General features: G+C 36.7%; 1 protein-coding gene across 1 annotated transcript in view; it reads right to left on the bottom strand.

Annotated features, from left to right (window-relative positions):
• The window catches only part of ANGPT1 (angiopoietin 1), a 154,644-nt gene that overhangs the window by 73,047 nt on the left and 74,492 nt on the right, over positions 1 to 7,105 (bottom strand). The gene's annotated exons all lie outside the window — the stretch shown is intronic.

The following is a 7,105-nucleotide window of genomic DNA, read 5'->3' on the forward strand; positions in this document are numbered from 1 at the left end:
TGTGGGGTCCCAAATGCAAAAGGGAACACAATATCTCATTCTGAAAGGCTCATAAATTAGTAACGAAAGCATAACAAGATTCAGTGGACTGGAATCAGCTGATAGCAAGTTTCAACCTGAGACAAAGTACACATTTTTAAGACAATGACAATAAATTATTTTAATGCCTTATTAGACCTGTAGCTGACTTTCTTCATCACTTGAACTCTAACATTAAACACAATGCCTTTATGGTCTAGATCCACATAGACTTTTTGGGTAACATTTATGTGGAAGTCTTCGAGCTTTGTTATGCAGAAGGTCAGATTAACTAGTTTATTTAGGCAGAAGTGGTTAAAAATGTTTTGGTGGAACTGGTTTTAGTCATAAAATACTGCTCAACAAAATAAGTAAGTTGTATGCGAATTTTATCAATTTTGTCCACTTTTTCATGTAAATTATTGAAATGCTCATTTTCACTCCAGAATTTAACTTTTTTGGTAGACTATATCAATACCCTTTGGACAGGCACAAGGTGCGCCCTGGGCACAGTCGATGACAGAATGGATGCTAAGTGTGACCACATCCCAGTTGAACATAAAATCACAGAATCACAAAATCATCAAGGTTGGAAATGACCTTAGAGATCATCAAGTCCAATCGTCTGCCCTATAATCCCTAACCAATAAACCATCTCCAGAAACAACATGTCCACCTGTTTTTGAACACCTCCAGGGATGGTGCCACTATCACCTCTCTGGGCAGCCTGTTCCAATGCCTCAACATTGTTTCTGTGAATTTTTTTTTCCTAATATCTAATCTGAACCTCTCCTGGTGCAATCTTACAGTCCATTGAAAATGTTGTGCATTATTAATGTGAAGAATTCCTGAAGCCAGAATATCACTTTATAGTTAGATGGTCAGTAAAGAAGTTCTTTTTATTTTTTGTTCATATCCTAGAACAATACAGGGCATTTCCCTAATTCCACAATGGGCCCACATCTAAATAATTTTCATATCTGAATGACTTAATGTAAAAGAAAGAGCCTTTGATAACCACAATTTGTGTGTTGCATTGTTTCCCACCATAGTCTAAGACCACAGTAAAAGAGCCCATAGTGATGACAATCTGATTTGTAGCAATGCTGGCCATGTCAAGCAAGAAGGAAGACTGCTTAGAGCATCTCAGTTTGGCATCTACAGAGACAAACAGCAAGCAGATGTTTTACGGCTTTAGCAATAATACATCCTAATATTAATAAGTAGTGTGTCAACAACATGTGGTAGAAATATGGGAGTGTCACAGCACTTGATTCCTTTATGGTTTTCTATGTAGATTAAAAGTCCTGTTATTATAAACTGCATAAGTAGGCTATTTTAAGGAATGCATATGCATTTATGTAATTATCTTTTAATATTCTTAAATCTACAATTGATAAGAATAAGTCCTGAGGATAGGACCACTCCCTGTATTCTTGGGAGAAATCCCAAACATTAATTGTGTTTTACTAAGAATCAATGAGAAACCTTTGGTCAAAGCTCCAAAAACTCTGCATAGATTGGGGATTTCTGCACTGGGCTGTTCCAAAAAAGAAGAAATACTTAAACTGCATGAGAAAAGCTGCTCTTATGGTCTTGGACTCCAGTATGGCCAGAAATTTTCATTTTTGTTGTTACATTCATATTTACTATAGCTCATTTAAATTAAAGAAAAAAGTTATAAAAACCTCATAAAAAATCTTGTAACAGGCTGAAACCAATTACAAAGACACTTAGTTTTCTTTTAATGGCTGTGAGACCACTCTGTTCTCTTTCCTTGTAACATGAGACAATTTCTAATAGACAAATATACTGAAAAAATAACATTGCTGAGTGCATGGTAAAGCTATTTTCTTATTTTTTTAAAGAGACACTGTGAAGACAGAGTTAAAATGAAAATATTTCTAACAGTTTTCATTACTGAGTATTGCTGACATAAAATATTAAATATAACAAAAAGAAGGTTATCTCTATACTAATTAACCTAACAATCTGTAAAGGTTGACTGAAGTTGTTATGTAACATTATTTTATAACACTTTGCAGTAGAATGTTACAGGCATGATGTAATGACTGGCTCTTTTTTACAGTAGGTTTACTGTATACCTTTCCTACACATTTCCTATATATTTGAACTTCCTATGTATTTGAACACATTACTGAAACAGACAAATGAATCTGTCATGGGAAGTAAAATACAATGAAAATAAATCACCGTTCACCATCATATATACATATGGACTAAACTAAAACCAAACATATATATATATACACACCTCAAATCCAGATAAACCTAATTTTTCTAAAGTTTAACCATACTCAGTATCTACCCTACTGATCCTGGCAATGCTAGGAGTCTATTTTCAACCATACGAGTGATATGTTAACTTCATCAGGATATAAGGCAGTGGGATGCCTTGGTGCAACTGTGCTGTGTCCAACTGATTCAGAAAAAGCCCTCTGATAAGGCTGGGAAGGGTAGAAGGCCCATACAGAAGTCAAAAACAAACTACCAATGGAAGCTGCTGTCATTTTGAAAGGTGATGAAGTAAAACATATAGAAAGCACTTTGGTAGTTCTCTGGGGAGGAAGGAAAGTGTGGTTTAGACAATCTGCCTTATAAGGTCAGTAGTTTATTCACTAATCCATTCCAGACCACAACAGTTTAAGAGATTTTTTTAATCTTTGTTTTCAGGGGCCTCAGTTTAGACATATGAGAACAGGATGTAGACCAGATCTTAGAGATGGACTACATCTTTTGCATTAAAATAATATTTTAAAACACATGGATTTATAAAAAATACAGTTAAAAACATTTACTTTGCTGAGCTATTCAATAAATAAAGACAAGTAACATAACACTAGAAAAAAAAAATTATTTGGTTACATGCATGTGGTTCTCTTATATTATGTATGTACAGGAAGACCAACTGGTAGATGCTTTAACTGCTCACTTTTGAGTGCAAGAACAGTATTTTGTCATTGACACACCTTCTTTGCACTTGCTTTTACACAAGTGAAGCCTTTCCTGTATTATTAGGTACTGACCACGCATAGTGACTTTGATGACTGATATTGTCTGATCAGTTTAAGAAAATATAAAAAATATGTGTTCCCATATTTCTCAAGGTTAGTAATTGGTCAGTAGGTGATTTATCTTTTTAGCATATGTGTGAAACTTGCAAACAGACAACATATTGTGTTTCCTCTTTCACAAAGAAAGCTGGAAATTCAAGAATAATTCTTGAGCACTTGCCTTCTTGCCTTTCATAAAGTACAACAGTTCTCAGTCTGCAAATTCAAGCTGGATTTTACTTTTAAATTTTAGTTCCACTTATAATACTGGAAGTTCCAGAATTCCATTATATTTTTCCTCATCTGTTTCATTTGAGTAAATGAAAAGTTCTTTTCACACTTGCATATTGAAGCAAATGGTACATGATAAGTTAAATGCAGCTGGTACCTTTTTTTTTTAAAAAAAAAAAAAAGGAGGCTCATAAAGGCACTTAAGCAGGGAAATCTTTAAAGAATAAATCAAAATAGTTTTAGAAAAGTCTTGTGGGAGAAAAAAATGGCAATGGAAGAAACCACCATCTATATTACAGTGGGTGGGAACCCACACAACTAAATTATTTATGGCACTCAATAGAAACATGATTCTGGGGCAAATGTGACTCTACATATGCCATGGAATATCTTTCACTTCAGTGAGATAAAAAGAAAAAAAATTGGCGACTCTTCCCAGCAGAGGCAGGAAGTAAAGGGAAAGGCCAAGAATAGACATATTTCTAGTCTAAAGAACATGCATTGGTCCCCTGTTGATACACAGTGTTCATTTCATTTCAGGATAATAGACAAGTTATTGTAGTATGTCAAAAACCAATCAGTATTACTATAAGATTTTGCATTATTTTAATCTAAGATTCAGTTATTTGAAAGTGATTAACATAATTGTTTTTATTTTATATAGAGGAAATTTTACAACAGAGAAGGAAATTATCTGTCCACATTACACATCTGTCTTGATTATTTTTGCAATTATAATAGTTCCTACTCTTATTCCCACTGTGGTGTACACCTACTGGAAAAGAAAGGCCTTTTCCAAAAAAGCTGCAAACAACTACTGAATGTAGATTGATGGGTAATCTTTAAGTACCATTTAAAGTTAAGAAAACTAAAATAATTTGCATGTCCAGAAACCTACTATCTGCTGTGATCATCAAGATTTGTTCCATAGTGAACCTGACAAGCACATAATTCATTTCAGGATCAGGACCTATAAAGCCAAGATTACACAGTTCTTTTTTAGGAGTGGATGATGATACAGATGTTGATTACCTGTATTTTAGTATAATCACAGAATCCTAGAATCATAGATTGGGTTGGAAGGGACCTAATGATCATCAAGTTCCAACCAGGTTTCAACCACCAGGTTTCAAAGCCCCATCCAATCTGGCCTTAAAACACCTCCAGGGAAGGGGCATCCACAACCTCCCTGGGCAATCTGTTCCATTGTCTCACCACTCTCACACTAAAGAATTTCTTCCTGATGTCTAACCTAAATCTACCCTCTTCCAGCTGAAAACCACTACCCCTTGTCCTATCGCTACAAGCCTTGGTAAAAAACCCTTCCCAGGTTTCCGGTAGCCCCTTCAGGTAGGATAAGGCCACTATAAGGTCTCTTTGGAGCTTTCCCTTCTCCAGGCTGAACAACGCCAATTTTCTCATCCTGTCTTCATAGGAGAGGTGTTCCAGCCTTCTGATCATCTTCATGGCACTCCTTAATCATAACACCCTAATTTCTTCACTCCCAAGGAGAGAGCAACAGAACTGGGACTGTGTGCCAGGTTCTTGCTTCGTTACAAGACGAAACTCCATGTGTTTTTTCATTTATCTGCCTACATCTATACTTCTGAGAGAAACAACTGTGTATAACAGTGCTTTTTAGCATACCTTTCTTATTCTCCCCTCCAAGGCAGACTATTTTGTCATGTCACAGACGTTTAGTTCATCTTAACGTCAGCCAAGTCAAAGGTGAAATTAAGTAAAACTTCATTGTTTATTGACATGAAGGCTTTACTCCCTAATACATCGGTAAGATAAATAAATAAATCCAGATTGTTATGTACACAAGACTCAGTCACTGGAGCAGCCAGTAAAATTTTGCTGCTAACCAGACTGCAGCAGATAAAATGCAAGTATTTATATACTTAACTAATGTTTGGGATAATCTCAAATTGAAACAGGCTTGTAAAATATGTAGAATGCACCATCTCCTGCACACATCTACTCCATGGAATACATGGAGACCCTCATACACAGTTTAGGTGAATTGCTTAATTATGAGACGGCTGAAGTCAAGGTTAATTCCACATTATCTATTCTAGTCAAAGGAAATTGGTGCAGTTCAATAGTTTTCAGTGTAATCCAGCTTCTGCAGAATAACTTATGCTGAAATTACCAGTTATGAACAGTTGTTAGATTAAATACATTAAATTGGTTTTCATAACCAGCATCAATAATGTTATAGTCTTTGACCAGCTTTGCAACTAGACACATTTAGCAAACACATTTATTTGTAGCAATATTTTCTATTTTCCATTATGATCTGGTTCTTTGCCCTATTTTCCCAGTAGCCCCTTGCCTATCATGTTGTTAGTCTTCCTTATCATATACCTGGACAAGCTCTTGGTGCCTCATTTGTCACTTCCTGCCCAGCAGTACCAAAGCCACGCTGCCTTTTTTGGCAAACTGATCTCAATTTAAACACAGATGCTTCAGTAACTATCTCACTTTTAAAGCTGTTTGCCTTATTTCAATGTCAAATGTAGATACATGAAAGAGAACCCTTAGTCCTAATCAGGCTTACCTCACAGTCATTCTTTCTAGAAGGGAGCCCAGAGTGAAGCTGCAGAGTAAAAGTACTCTCTGTACCCCCTGCTTAAACCTGGGTGTTAGAGAGGCAGGGATATGAGCCTTAGGTCTCTAGAAGAGGGGCAGCCAAGAGGGAAAAATGTCTTTGACCATTGTACTGAGTGCACATGTCCAGGTTTGGGCAGCTCTGGGTCTGCAGGCATGGCCTGTGTGAGGAGAGGCTGGGGCTGCCCTGTGCTGGACAGGTTCCAGACAGTTCCAGCCAGCTCCAATGAACCCACCACAGGGCACAGCTGAGTCCAGCAGCCAAGATGGTTGCACCTCAGGGAAAATATACTTAAGAAAGCCTAAAAACACCACATGACAGTGTGAGGAGTGAGGGGAAAATGTGAGAGAAACAGTACTGCAGACAACAAGGTAGAGAGGAGGCACCAGAGAAGAGATTTCTCTGCAGCCTGTGAGAGAGACCATAGTGGAGCAGGTATATTTGTGGATGAGGGGGAGTGAGAGTTGGGTGGGTGTCTAGCAGCCAGACAAGATCAACCCACCACATGAACTCTCTGAGACACTGGATTGCTAAATGCAGTGACTTCACATACTGAGTCTCTGTGTCACAGAAACACTTGTCTACGAGAGGAAGTGACAGCACTGGAACATCTCACTTCAATGCTTAAAAGGTTATGTGCTTCTGAACAGTTTTTTTTCAATTTCAACATAAAATCCAAACGTTTATCTTCCACTGATTTCTTTAACAGAGCATGTCTCCAGGTATGCTATATACAATTGAGTCCAAAGGGAGAGAGAGATTCTTCCACGTTAGATCTTTGTAAATACTAAAATTAAAAAACTACTGAAGATTTTGTGGTTCTTCTGCACTTCAAGGTAGCTGATAATCTCATCATTTATTATTAATTACTTTCTACTTGAAAGTGCCAATACATGTTATCACTATGTTCTTCAGTAGCAGAACTGTGGTCATATAACTTAAGTTTTCATGAAGCCAACATGAGCTTAAAGTACACACGAAAAGTGGTAAAAATTAGGGGTTTTTTTATCATATAGGAGCCAACACACTGTAAGTTCACATCATAGCTATTTCAGCCCTTTCATATATTTTGCCTATACTCTCCACTTACTATATTTGCTTTTTCCATTTCACCAGTTGCTTAGAACAATGTATGCACAGATCATTTTTTTAAAACTGAGAAAGAGTG

This window comes from Chaetura pelagica, unplaced genomic scaffold (assembly GCF_000747805.2).
Source record: "Chaetura pelagica isolate M959 unplaced genomic scaffold, ChaPel_1.0 scaffold76, whole genome shotgun sequence".
Lineage (NCBI taxonomy): Eukaryota > Metazoa > Chordata > Aves > Apodiformes > Apodidae > Chaetura > Chaetura pelagica.